The 15029-nt window shown below is 43.5% G+C and overlaps 1 long non-coding RNA gene across 1 annotated transcript in view; it reads left to right on the top strand.

The window, feature by feature from the left end:
- Positions 1-15029, top strand: part of LOC101176252 — a 258816-nt gene that overhangs the window by 10929 nt on the left and 232858 nt on the right. Inside the window, exon 2 of the long non-coding RNA XR_001115282.2 lies at positions 9131-9200. This is a non-coding gene — a long non-coding RNA (uncharacterized LOC101176252). The remainder of the gene's footprint in view (positions 1-9130; positions 9201-15029) is intronic.

Genomic DNA, 15029 nt, shown 5'->3' with positions numbered 1-15029 from the left:
TGAAATTCATTCTTTAGAATTTCCTTTAGTAACAGCCTGTTGTTAGTAAATTCTGTCAGTTTTTATTGGGTTGAAAATGACTTTATTTCATCTTCATATTTGAATTCTTGAATAGAATTCTTGGTCGCTAGTTGTTGTGTTGCAGCACAATGAGGAAAATACCATTCTGCTGAATTCCAGCTTCCATTGTGCCTACTAAGAAGTATGTAGTGAGTCTAATTGTATCTTTCTGGGCATAGTGGCTCACGCCTGTAATCCCAGCACTTTGGGAGGCTGAGGTAGGAGGATTGCTTGGGTCCAGGAGTTTGAGACCAGCCTGGATGACATGGCGAAACCCCATCTCTACAAAAAATACCAAAATTAGGCCGGGCGCGGTGGCTCACACCTGTAATCCCAGCACTTTGGGAGGCCAAGGTGGGCAGATCACGAGGTCAGGTGATCGAGACCATCCTGGCTAACACGGTGAAACCCCGTCTCTACTAAAAATACAAAAAAAAATTAGCCGGGCGTGGTGGCGGGCGCCTGTAGTCGCAGCTACTGGGAGGCTGAGGCAGGAGAATGGCATGAACCTGGGAGGCAGAGCTTGCAGTGAGCCGAGTGCCACTGCAGTCCAGCCTGGGTAACAGAGCGAGACTCGGTCTCAAAAAAAAAAAAAAAAAAAAATTAGCCTGGTTGTGGTGGCTCTTGCCTGTAGTCTCAGCTACTCAGGAGGCTGAGGCAGAAAGGATCACTTCAGCCCAGGAGGCGGAGGTTGCAATAAGCTGAGATCACGCCACTACACTCCAGCCTGGGTGACAGAGTGAGACTCCATCTCAAAAAAATAAAATAAAAATAAAAATTGACCTGGGCTAGGCACAGTGGCACACGGCTGTAATCCTAGCACTTTGGGAGGCCAAGGCAGGATTGCTTGAGCCTAGGAGTTCCAGACCAGCCTGGGCAGCATAGCAAGACCCTGTTTCTACAAAAAATAAAAATTGGCCGGGCGCCGTGGCTCACGCCTGTAATCCCAGCACTTTGGGAGGCCGAGGCGGGCAGATCACGACGTCAGGAGATCGAGACCATCCTGGCTAGCATGGTGAAACCCCATCTCTACTAAAAATACAAAAAAAAAAATCAGCTGGGCGTGGTGGCAGGCACCTGTAGTCCCAGTTACTCTGGAGGCTGAGGCAGGAGAATGGCTGAACCCGGGAGGTGGAGCTTGCAGTGAGCCGAAATCGCGCCACTGCACTCCAGCCTGGGAGCAAGAGTGAGACTCCATTTCAAAAAATAATAATAAAAATAAATTTAAAAAATAAAAAATGAATAAGTAAATAAATAAAATAAAAATTGACTGGGCATAGTGGGATGCATCTGTGGTCCCAACTACTCAAGAGGCTGAGGTGGGCCAGGCACGGTGGCTCACGCCTGTAATCCCAGAACATTGGCAGGCTGAGGTGGGTGGATCACCTGAGGTCAGGAGTTCGAGACCAGCCTGGCCAACATGGTGAAACCCCATCTCTACTAAAAATAGAAAAATTAGCTGGGCGTGGTGGTGGGTACCTGTAATCCCAGCTACTCAGGAGGCTGAGGCAGGAGAATCACTTGAACCCAGGAGGCAGAGGTTGCGGTGAGCTGAGATCATGCCAGTGCACTCCAGCCTGGGCAATAGAACCAGACTCTGCCCAAAAAAAAAAAAAAAGAGGCTGAGGTGGGAGGATTCCTTGAGCCCAGGAGTTTGAGGCTGCAGTGAACTGCGATCCCATCACTGCAGTCCAGCCTGAGGGACAAAGCAAGATCTTTTTTTTTTTTTTTTTTTTTTTGTATTTTTAGTAGAGACGGGGTTTCACCATGTTTGCCAGGATGGTCTCGATCTCCTGACCTCGTGATCCGCCCGCCTCTGCCTCGCAAAGTGCTGGGATTACAGGCGTGAGCCACCGCACCCGGCCAAAGCAAGATCTTATCTAAAAAAAAATATCGAAGAAAACAAAAGTGATGTGTATTTGTCCCAGGCCCTCTGCTGTTTCATTGTAATATACCTGAATGTGATTTTTTTTCTTTATCCTGGACCCCTGGAATTTCTGGACCCAGAGTTTGGTGTTTTACAACAATTTGTAAAAATTCTCAAGGCCATAACTATTGTGAACCTAGGGCACAAAATTTAAGGATGTGCTCATTATGGAGCTTATGTAAATATAAGGCTGGCCCTGAGAGTGAGTGTCTACATTAAATTTTGTAGTCTACACATATCACTTACCTCACTCTAGTCTCTGTCCTATTCTATATAAATACTTCCTCTTCCTCATTCTTTTCTTTATTAAATACAAATATGTATTGGAACTCTCATTTTCTCTTCCAATGTCACATATGTTGCTCTTTGTATTTTTTTAATCTCTTTGTGTCTCTGGGTCACGTTCTAGATTTCTGCAGATCCATCTTCCAGCAAATGAATTCTGCCTTTAACAGTGTTTAGGCTGGGCCTGGTGGCTTACCCTGTAATCCCAGTACTTTGGGAAGCTGAGGCAGGAGGATTGCTTGAGCCCAGGAGTTCAAGACCAGCTTGAGCAACATAGCGAGACCCCCATCTCTACAAAAAATTAAAAAATTAACCAGTCATGGTGGCATGCCCTTGTGCTTCCAGCTACTCAGGAGGCTGAGATGGGAGGATTGCTTGAGCCTAGGAGGTAAGGCTGCAGCAAGCCATGGTCACACCACTGCACTCCAGCCTGGGCAACAACAGAGTAAGACCTTGTCTCAAAAAAACAAAAAACAAAAAGTGTTTAGTCTGTTAGTCTGCTATTTAAACCACGCTAGGTTTTTTTGTTTGTTTTGTTTTTTTCCAAATTGGCTTAGTTATTTTACAGCCTTTTGCTCCTGGCTCATGTATTTAAGCCTCACATTTACTTCTTGAAATATAGTAAATATACCTATTTATATTCTGTGCTTGATCATTTCTATGTCTCATATTTTTGTGGGTCTGATGATGCTATCTGTTGTTTTTGTTGGTTCTCACTCATGGTGCCTTATTTCCTGTGTGTTTTGTGATTTTAACTTTAGGCTCAAGTTTCTTGAAACTTTGTGGGCATTTCTTTGAGGTATGGGTTGAAATCGGTGATCTTGGCTCACCGCAACCTCCACCTTCCGGGTTCAAGAGATTCGCGTGCCTCAGCCTCCTGAGTAGCTGCAATTACAGGGGTGTGTCACCACGCCTGACTAATATTTTTTTATTTTTTATTTTTTTTGAGACAGATTCTCGCTCTGTCACCCAGGCTAGAGTGCAATGGCATAATTTCAGCTCACTGCAACCTCCGCTTCCCAAGTTCAAGCGATTCTCCTGCCTCAGCCTCCCAAGTAGCTGGGATTATAGGCGTGTGCCATCACACCCATTTTTAGTAAGGACGGGGTTTCACCATGTTGTCCAGGCTGTCTCAAACTCCTGACCTTGTGATCCACCTGCCTCAGCCTCCCAAAGTGCTAGGATTACAGGCATGACCCATTGTAATTTTTGTATTTTTAGTAGAGACAGGGTTTCACCACATTGGCCAGGCTGGTCTCGAGCTCCTGACCTCAAGTGATCCACCCACCTTGGCCTATATTTACTTTTAACAGCTATATTTACTGGGGTTTATTCCTACTAGGAACTCCTACTAGCCACAGTGGCTCACACCTATAATCCCAGCACTTTGGGAAGCCTGAGGCAGGAGGATTGCTTGAGCCCAGTACTTCACGACCAGCCTGGGCAGCAGAGCTCCTTGTGCAAGGAACTTTATCTCCTGTCCCCCTCACCTCCTGTGTTAATCAAAATGGAAGCTTCAAGTCATCAAGTTGTAGCAGACATCCTCAATCTAAAGCTGTCTTGTGCGCTCACTTACGTTTCAGAATTCCCTTTTTCATTTCTTTTGTTGGTCTCTGAATATTCCTTACTTTTCCGCCAGTTCAGCAATGCATTTTTGAAAAAAAAAAAAAGAAGAGATTTCATTCAATGTTTGTCTGTTTTTTTTTTTTAATCGGAAGGCCATCTGATAGTATGGCTACCATACTATCAGAAACTGAACAAATTCCTTTACATTTTGCAGAGAGAAAGAGGAGTAGAATGATGTAGTATAAGAGTTTTGAGGCCGGGCATGGTGGCTCACGCCTGTAATCCCAGCACTTTGGAAGGCCAAGGCAGGCAGATCACCTGAGGTCAGGAGTTCAAGACCAGCCTGCCAACAGGGAGAAACCCCATCTTTACTAAAAATACAAAAATTAGCTGGGCGTGATGGCACGTGCCTGTAATCTCAGCTACTTGGGAGGCTGAGGCAGGAGAATCGCTTGAATCTGGGAGGCGGATGTTGCAGTGAGCTGAGATCATGTCACTGTACTTCGGCCTGGATGACAGAGTGAGACTTTGTCTCAAAAAAAAAAAAAAAAAAAAAATTTGAGGCTAGATCATATGGGGTTCAAATCCACATTTAATACTAGGGCTGCCATAACAAAGTACCACAGGCTGGGTGGCTTCAACAACAGAAATGTATTTTCTCTCAATTCTGGAGGCAAGAAGTCTGAGATGAAGGTGTTGACAGGATTGGTGTCTTCTGAGACTGCACTTCTTGGCTTGGGGATGGCTGTCTTCTCCCTGTGTCTTCACATGGACTCCCCTTGCTCTGTGTCCTAATTTTCTCTTGTTACTATTAGGACACTAGTCATATTGGGTTAGGGCTCACCCTGGTGACCTCATTTTAACATAGTTACTTCTTTAAAGATCTATCTCCAAATATGGTCCTATTCTGAGTTGGTGGCGGCTAGAACTTCAACATATTAATTGGGTGGAATGCAGTTCAGCTCATAACAGGAGACAAGAAGCAGAAACTGAGAGGGTAGTGGGGAGGATGATAAAAAAGGGGATCCCACAGTGGCTCACGCCTGTAATCCCAGCACTTTGGGAGGCTGAGGTGGGCGGATCATGAGGTCAGGAGTTCAAGACCAGCCTGGCCAACATAGTGAAACCCCGTCTCTACTGAAAATACAAAAAATTAGCCGGGCGTGGTGGCGGGTGCCTGTAATCCCAGCTGCTCAGGAGGCTGAGGCAGGAGAATTGCTTGAACTAAGGAGGCAGAGGTTGCAGTGAGCCGAGATCGCGCCATTGCCCTCCAGCCTGGGCGACAGAGCGAGACTCTGTCTCAAAAAAAAAAAGTGGGAGTCCCCCAGAGAAGCTGAAGGAGGAGAAAGGTGCTAGGAGAGGGATATCAAGTGTTCAGTGTTGTAGAGAGGTTGTGAGGGGTAAGAATGGAGGAAAGAAGGGCTTAGCAATGGGCACTCGCTAAGGATTACCTACGAGGAAGCCATCCCAGCAGAGGCAGAGGCCAGGCCAGCGTGGTGAGGAGCACAGGGGAGGCCGAAGTCGAAGCGGGAGATACTCTGTAGCGGTTCACTAAGTGAATACAATGCACTTCTTTTCCTCACTCCTCTAATATTCCATGGCTCTGGGACTTGGTTTCTCCTTAGAAACTCTGAGGTGAAGGCTGCATTCTAGGACCCTGACCCTGAACTTACTATTCATCATATGCAACTGGGTCTTGAGGATGAGCCGGGAAGAATAGAATATCTTTTCTCCTGGGAAGCCGGGGGGCGGGGGGGGGGGGGCGGGGAGGAGGAGGAGGAGGAGGAGGAGGAGGGAGGCAAAGAAGAAAGAACTGAGAGAAAAACAAACCAAACCACATTGTCACTAATCTGCCACAGCCATAAAGAAAAGAATGGGGTGACATGGGAAGTTAGAGAGGCCTTGGGGGCCATTTTGCAATTTTCCTGTCTGCCCTCCAGAAAGAAAGAGGTTGTTCATTCAGTCATTTATTAAAAAAAAAAAAAAAAATTCTAATTAAGCACCTACTCTAAGTTGTATGCTAGGCTAGGCCAGAGGGAAACATCAGTGAAGCAAATATCAAATATTTATTGACTGCTTATGTAACACCATGTCCTGTGCTAAGCACTTGGTGTACATCCTGCTCTCAAGGACAGTCAGTCTAAGACGGGGGCTGTTGGTGTGGCTTTTATACCAATGGAGAAATGGGCTAACTGAAGCTTAGGGTGGTTCGGAAACTCACTGCAGGTCACAGAATGATCAGTAAGCCAGTTGGACACAGCCCAGGGGCACCTTTTCCAGCTCTGTCTTCACCCAGGCCCCTAAGGCTTCTCCCAGGGCAGTCAGTGGCTGCTTGGAGTTGTGGATGAGTCAGGACGAGCTGGGGATAAGCAGTCCCAGTTCCTGCCTGCCCATCCTGTCCTTGGCCTGAGAAAGGACAGGCACTGAGGACGGATGTGGGCCGGGACAATAGTGCCGCGTCACTGCTGATGAGAGGCCTGTGTTCACCTCCTCCCAGCCACTGCCTGAAGTCCATTTCAGCTACTGTCCTTGCTGTCACTCACACCCATCCCAGCACCACTCAAAACACCTGGGATTATGTCTCAGGAACCAAAAACGCGTTTCCTTCCTTCTCTGGGGTTTCCTCAAGGGTACTTGAGAGCACAACCGGTTTCTGAAATTCGATTCCCAAATGCCCAGGATTTCCCCTGTGGTTCCAGAGAAAGGGAGATATGTGGCTTCTGTGAACACCTATTGAGTGGGATCATGAGGAAGCATCCCGTGACCTTTCTTCTATTTTGAGATGAGGACGTAGGTGGCTGTGCTGCTGACCAGTGAGTGAGTCAGTGGGCCCAGGGACTGAACACTGTGTATAGGTGGAAAACTCCGGAGGTGGAACCACATTTAAAGAAATGCTTCTGGTCATTCTGGTCTAATTTGGCAATCAAATAATTTTAAAACTGAAGGAGTCCACAGAGATTTGTATACAAGAATGTTTATTGTAATGTTTTAGTAGTAACAACCAAGTGTCCACCTGTAGGGGAGGGAGGAAATCAACAATGGCTGATCACTACAAAGGAAAGCTGTGTTGTCATTAAGCAGTGTGTGGTGGATCTATTAGGTGTGGATACAAGAAGGTGTTCAAGACTGTTAAGAGAATAAAGCAAGACACAGAACAGTGCATATGTGTATATGCAGAAGTGTGTACATGCTTCTGTGTAGCCATGGGTGATTTCTGGAAATGCACATGAGAAACCATTAACTTGAATTGGCTTACTTCCAGAGTAGGAATGGGGGTTTGGGTGGGGAGTGAGACATTTACTCTTCACTTTACACTCTTCTGTACTTTTAAATTTTTTAAAGTAATGAGCATCTATTGCTTTTATAATACAGCGATAATAATAAAGTAGAAGAAAGAAAGGTTTAAGAAGGCTCGCAAACCAAAGGTACCAAAACTATTCAGCATAGCATCTAGGAGTGCTGGGGGCAGGAAGAATGATGAAGTGGGATCCGAGATGAACTTGTATGTTGGAAACTGTCCCTAGCCACTGCTTGCAGAGCTATACTTCGAACAATCAAGGGTGGTCACAGAGGCAGGGACTGGCAGGAAATCACTATTTGCAAAGCTGATCAGTGACAGAAAGAATAAAACAAAGTCGAGGCCAAAGTTCAGCTCCAAAAACAGGGATTGAATTGTCTATTATAATAATAGCCAAGGCCGGGTGCCGTGGCTCATGCCTGTAATCCCAGCACTTTGGGAGGCCGAGGTGGATGGATCACCTGAGGTCAGGAGTTTAAAGTTGGGGAGATCTGCTGGAGGTGTGAGAATCTCCAGGTATGTGATCTTGGCTCACTGCAACCTCCACCTCCCGGGTTTAAGTGATACTCCTGACTCAGCCTCCCGAGTAGCTGGGACTACAGATGTGCGCCAACACGCCCAGCTAATTTTTGTATTTTCAGTAGATACGGGGTTTCACCATGTTGGCCAGGATGGTCTCGATCTCCTGACCTCGTGATATGCCCACCTCAGCCTCTCAAAGTGCTGGGATTATAGGCGTGAGCCACCACGCCTGGCTGATGAATTCAATTTTCATTCCAAACCCCCTTTCTTCCCAAGATGGTAAAGACTAGAAAAAGAATTCACAAGAACTCTTTCTATGTTCCTAATATCAAAGTGACATTTTTCCCCCTAAACCCTATTCTCTACCTTACAGTCTGGAGCATGCATCAACTGGTAAGGGCATTTGTCAAACATTTTATTATAGATTGTATCTTTTAATAAAAAATACTATTGTGACGATTGATCTATTTGTTCTATAAATATTTATTGAGTGGCACTATGGCTGTGAATTTTCAGCTGTCTGCTCACAATTGAGTGGAGGACACAGACAAGTTAACAGGTGGTAATGATATGACAAATGAGCATATGAAAAGGATAAGCGCCAGGTGTTGTGTGATCTCCTAGGAGGCATATCCACCTAGCCTTGGAAGGAGAGGTGGCAGGAAGGGAAGTTTCCCTGATAAGAATAATGAAGTGTTAGCTACACAGGTATAAGGGTGAGGATGGGGATATGTGTTCAATTGCGGGGGGAAAAAAACCCTTCTAGTTTAAAGACCTGGACACTGGAGAGGCCTAGGCTTATCGAGGAACACAGGTGGTGGTGTCAAGGAACAATTTATAATTTAGAGGCTGGGAATGGTAGGGGAGAGTAGGAAATAAAGAGTGGTTGATTAATGGGGACAAATATATACTTGGAAGAAATAAGACTTGGTGTTCAATAGATCAGTAGGATTACTATAGCTAACATCAACCAATTGTACATTTCAAGATAGCTAGAAGAAAATAATCGAATGTTCTAAGTAAAAAGAAAATATCAGTATTTAAGATGATGGATATCCCAATTACCCTGACCTGATTATATGAATACATGAAATTATCACATGTACCCTGAAAATATGTACATTTATTAATGTAGCAACAACAAAAAAATGAAGCTAAAAAAATCTAGAATTTTATACCTAGTAAAACTGTCAATCAGAATATGAAAACAGGCAGGGTGCAGTGGCTCACGTCTGTAATCTCAGCACTTTGGGAGGCCAAGATGGGCAGATCACCTGAGGTCAGGAGTTTGAGACCAGCCTAGCCAACATGGTGAAACCCCCGTCTCCACTAAAAATACAAAAATTAGCCAGGTGTGGTGATGCGTCCCTATAATCCCAGCTACTGGGAAGGCTGAGGCAGGAGAATTGCTTGAACCTTGGGGGTTGGAGGTTGCAGTGAGCCAATATTTACTTCTGTGTATCTCTTTCCAGGAAGCTAGTAGAAGATTTGTACCAACAAAACCAAGGAGTAAACAACTTGAGAATAACTGCGTGAGCTCAGGTAGGCAGGAGCTAGATCAAAAGTGTTGTATAGGCATAGTAAGGAGTTTGAACTCCATTAAATGCCAAAATTACTTAAAGTCATAATAGAATGATATTCTAGGCCGGGCACGGTGGCTCACACCTGTAATCCCAGCACTTTGGGAGGCTGAGGTGGGCGGATCACCTGAGGTCAGCAGTTCGAGACTAGCCTGGCCAACATGGAGAAACCCCATCTCTACTAAAAATACAAAATTAGCCAGGTGTGATGACACATGCCTGTAATCCCAACTATTGGGAGGCTGAGGCAGGAGAATTGCTTGAACCTGAGAGGCAGAGGTTGCAGTGAACCGAGATCACGCCACTGCACTCCAGCCTGGGCAACAAGAGCAAAACTCTGTCTCAAAAAAAAAAAAAAAAAAAAAAAAAAGAATGATATTCTAAAATTGTGATTTGTTTCCTAGGACCCCTTTTGAGCAACATTGTGATTGGCTTCAACCAGAAACAATAGTTTTAATCTCGTTTTCATATTTTGCATTCCTTTAAAACGCTTCTGCTGCTTTTTTAAAAGTCTAGAAGCCACTATACTAGAAAGACCTTAAAATGTGTATAACACTAGTTAAACAGCCTTCTGCAATTTGGCAGGGCCCCAGAAAATCCTGGGATCAAGACGTTATAGGAATTTTAAGGTCTATGTAAGTGGTCATAGGTTTATGGAAGGTCCTGGAGCAATACAGTGGGGCAGGGGTATGATAGGGATGTGAAATTCTTACCGAATTTCAGCAAGACTCTATTGGTCATTCTTCCTTCAGGAGCAAAGGTGATCCCTAGAACATTTCTGCTAGAACAGCTCTGCTTACCACTTAATTGCTAAAGCTGCTTTTCACTTTCCAGACTGCCAGCAAATACATTTTAGAAATGCAAAATGAGGTGGGGGAAAGACAATATGGCCAACGTTCTTCTTCTGCTAAACGCTGCCACAGCTGGAATAAGGCAATATCTGTATAAATGTGTGTGTGTATGTCTGTGTGTGTGTATGTGTGTCTGTGTGTGTGTTCAGTGGGCTCAGAAGAAATTTATGGGTATGTTATATTCTAGCAAATCATGGTTGAAGCCAGAGCAGGGATCCAGGTGTTCCCTAAATCTGAAGCCAAAGAAACTTTTTATTTATGGTTTCAGCAGACATTTTCTTTCTAAAATCTGCGTTGTAATCTGTATCTACAAGGATAAAAGATCCGCACACAAACCAAGCCCTATGTTACGATGTTTACTGATTTTGCTGGCCAGAAAGAGGGCATTCTCCAGTTCCCCATCAGCTGGGAGAAATCCTTCCCCCACCCTCTCCTGAACAAGTGCTTTCCCTCCCCACTAAGCAAGTGAATTTTAAATACTACTCTAAAGTTGTTGGCTGGTGACCCGGAAAATTCCTTTTGCTTTGTTATGCTGTTAATGGTCCATCAGTTTAAACCTCATATCCCCAGAAAGTTTCCTTCTCTTAACTAGATTGGAGAAGGAGGACAAAGTTTTAAAAAAAAAAAAAAAAAAAAAAAGAATTGCTGTTTCAAAGGGCTTGGGAGAGATTCAAAGGTGGTGTTGGGAAAATTGGATATCCATATGCAGAAAAATGAATGAAAAATGAAACTAGACCCCTATCTTTCACCATACACAAAAATAGATTCAAACTGGATTAAAAACTTAAATGTAAGAACTGAAATTATGAAATTACTAGAAGAAAACAGGGAAAATGCTTCAGATCTGGGCAAAGATTTTATGGGTAAGACCTCAAGAGCACAGGCAACGAAAGCAAAAAGAGGCAAATGGGATAATATCAAACTAAAAAGGTTCTGCACAGCAAGGGAAGCAGTCATGAGTAAAGACGTAATCTGCAGAATGAGAGAAAATATCTGCAAACTATTCATCTGACAAAGGGTTAGTATCTAGAATATACGAAGTACTTAATAACAAACCAAATAATCAGATTAAAAATGGGCTCATAATCTGAATGCACATTTCTCAAAAGAAGACAGACAAATGGCTCATGCCTGTAATAATCCCAGTACTTTGGGAGACTGAGGCAGGCAGATCAACTCAGGTCAGGAGTTCAAGACCAGCCTGGCCAACATGGCGAAACCCTGTCTCCACTAAAAATACAAAAATTAGCCGGATGTGGTGGTGTGCACCTGTAATCCTAGTTATTTGTGAGGCTGAGAGAGAGAATCACTTGAACCCAGGAGGCAGTGGTGCCAAGATTGCGCCACTGTACTCCAGCCTGCGCGACAAAGCGACTCCGTATCAAAAAAAAAAAAAAAAGGCCGGGCGCGGTGGCGCACACCTGTAATCCCAGCACTTTGGGAGGCCAAAGCAGGCGGATCACAAGCTCAGGAGATCAAGACCATCCTGGCCAACATGGTGAAAACCTGTCTCTACTAAAAAATACAAAAAATTAGCCAGGTGTGCGTGGTGGCATGCACCTGTAGTCCCAGCTACTCGGGAGGCTGAGGCAGGAGAATTGCCTGAACCCAGGAGTTGGTGGCTGCAGTGAGCTGACATCATGCCACTGCAGTCTAGCCTGGCCATAGAGTGAGACTCTGTCTCAGGAAAAAAAGTATAATAATAAAGAAAAAATGCTCAACATCACTAATCATCAGGGAAATGCAAATTAAAACCACAATGAAAGCTGGGCTTGGTGGCTCATGCCCGTAATTCCAGCACTTTGGGAAGCTGAGGTGAGCGGATCACCTGAGGTCAGGGGTTCAAGACCAGCCTGGCCAACGTGGCGAAACCCTGTCTCTATTAAAAATGCTAAAAATACAAAAATTAGCAGGCATGGTGGCAGGTGCCTGTTGAGGCACCTGGGAGGTTGAGGCAAGGAGAATTGCTTGAATCTGAGAGGCGGAGGTTGTAGTGGGCCAAGATCTTGCCACTGCACTCTATCCTGGGTGACAGAGCGAGACGCTGTCTCAAAAAAATAAAACCACAATGAAGTATCTTCTCTTCCAGTTCAAGTGACTATTATCAAAAAGACAAAAAACAACAAATGCTAGCGAGGGTGCGTAGAAAAGGGAATTCTTATAAACAGTTGTCAGGAATGTAAACTGGTATAGCCATCATAGAGAATGATATGGAGGTTCCTTAAAAAACTACAAATAGAATTACCATGTGATCCAGCAATCTCACTGGAGTATTAATCCAAAGGAAAGGAAATCAGTACGTCAAAAAGGCATCTGTACTCCTATGTTAATTGCAGCACTATTCATAAGAGCTAAGATATGGAATCAGGCCGGGCGTGGTGGCTCATGCCTGTAATTCCAGCACTTTGAGAGGCCGAGGCGGGCGGATCACAAGGTCAGGAGATTGAGACCATCCTGGCTAACACGGTGAAACCCCGTCTCTACTAAAAATACAAAAAAAAATTAGCCGGGCACGGTGGCGGGGTGCCTGTAGTCCCAGCTACTGGGGAGGCTGAGGCAGGACAATGGCGTGAACCCAGGAGGTGGAGCTTGCAGTGAGCCCAGATGGCGCCACTGCACTCCAGCCTGGGCACAAGAGCAAGAGTCTGTCTCAAAAAAAAAAAAAAGATGTGGAATCAACCTAAGTGTCCATCAAGGAATGAATGGATAAACAAAATGTGCTATAAATACACAATGGAATACTATTCAGCCATAAAAGAAAGAATGAAATCCTGTCATTTGTGGCCACATAGATAAGCTTGGAGGACATTATGTAAGTGAAATAAGCCAGACACAGAAATATCAATACCACATGTTCTCATTCATATGTGGGAGGTAAAAAAGTTGACTTCATACAAGTGTTGAGTAGAAGAGTGGTTCTTAGAAGCTGGGAAGGGTAATGGGTAAAGGGAATAGAGAGAGGTTGGTTAATGGATAAAAAAATTACAGCTAGGCAGGGTGTGGTGGCTCACGCATATAATTCCAGTACTTTGTGAGGCCGAGGTGGGTGGATCACTTGAGGTCAGGAGTTTAAGACCAACCTGACCAAAATGGTGAAACTCCTTCTCTACTAAAAATACAGAAATTAGCTGGGCACTGTGATGGGCGCCTGTAATGCCACCTACTCGGGAGGCTGAGGCAGGAGAATCGCTTGAACCTGGCAGGTGGAGGTTGCAGCGAGCTGAGATTATGCCACTGCACTCCAACCTGGGTGACAGAATGAGATCTCTGTCTCAAAAAAAAAAAAAAAAAAATTACAGCTAGACGGGAGGAATAAGTCCTAGTGTTCTATAGCACTGTAGGGTGATAACAGTTAACAATTACTTATTATATATTTTCAAATAGCCAGAAGAGACAATTTTGGATGTTCCCAATACAAAGAAATGATAAATGTTTGAGGTGATGAATGTGCTAATTACCCTGATTTGATTATTACACATTGTTTACATGTATCAATATACCACACTGTATCTATAAATATGTATAATTATGTCAATTAAAAATAAAATTTAAAAATGCAGTGAAGGAAATGGTTCTGTAACTACTGATGCAGAAATATTTAAATTAAGCAAAATAGATTGCAAATTAAATTTATTACAAAGCACAAAATAACTTTCAAACTCTTTGATTTGACAAGTTTCGGTAAGACTAGAACTTGGAATTCTGAATTGCAGTCTCAATAAGACAACTCTATTTTGTCATAGAAAAAGTAATTGAAACAAGAATAGATAAAGAATAACAGCTTAGCTTTTTAACATCTTAGTTCTTTCATCTTTGTTTGAATACAAAGGCCGAGGAAAATAGTCTACATGTTATTTTCGGGAAAATTTTCTGTATAAATTATTGTTATTGAAGCATTAATTTTCTATTTTATGGTCAGGTTGCATGCCTTGGAAAGGATGTAGTATACGATGAAATTGCCAAAATCATTTGAATGATAATAAAAGTTAAAAACATAAAGGTGACTAGGCTCCGGATGAATGGAAGGAAAGAATTTCATCTGTTTCAATCTGTATAGCGGCTAGCAGTAGGGCATATGTAGGTAGGTAAAAAGGGCCTTATTAAATGATTTTAGATGAAGGCGATAATTTTTTTTTTTTTTTTTTTTTTGAGACAGAGTCTCGCTCTGTCACCCAGGCTGGAGTTCACTGGCGTGATCTGGGCTCACTGCAAGCTCCGCCTCCCGGGGTCACTCCATTTTCCTGCCTCAGCCTCCAGAGTAGCTGGGACTACAGGTGCCCGCCACCACGCCCGGCTAATTTTTTGCATTTTTAGTAGAGATGGGGTTTCACCGTGTCAGCCAGGGTGGTCTCGATCTTCTGACCTTGTGATCCACCTGCCTTGGCCTCCCAAAGTGCTGGGATTACAGGTGTGAGCCACTGTGCCCGGCCTGAAGGCGATAATTTTTTAATGAAGTAATTGATCAACCATGTAGGATTTTGGTGGACACAGGTCTTCTGGAGGACCTATCATTCTGCAGGCCAAGATTCAGATTTCGATTTGAGATGTGTAAACTAGTAGGTATGTCAGTGTTGATGAGCCACTTAACTCAGTCACCTTCCTTATTCTTATTTGTAAGGTACAGTTTACCACCTTCTTAGATCTTGTTGTTGTTAGTTATATACCACTTACCGTGTGTGTCAGGTTCAGAGCTAAGGGCTTTTCCTGTATTAGCTAATTTAATTCTCACCAACACCTCTGTAAGGTAAGTACTATTATTATATTACATATTATATATTATATAATCTTATATATAATATATAATTATGTCATATTATATAATTATATATCAATATTAATATATTAATCATATATTTTATATAATTAAGATAATTATATATTATATAAATTATATATTATATAATATATAATTATATATTATATAATATAAAATTATGTAT

The sequence above is a fragment of the Nomascus leucogenys genome, chromosome 2 (genome assembly GCF_006542625.1).
Source record: "Nomascus leucogenys isolate Asia chromosome 2, Asia_NLE_v1, whole genome shotgun sequence".
Lineage (NCBI taxonomy): Eukaryota > Metazoa > Chordata > Mammalia > Primates > Hylobatidae > Nomascus > Nomascus leucogenys.
This window is presented reverse-complemented; position numbering and strand designations above follow the sequence as displayed.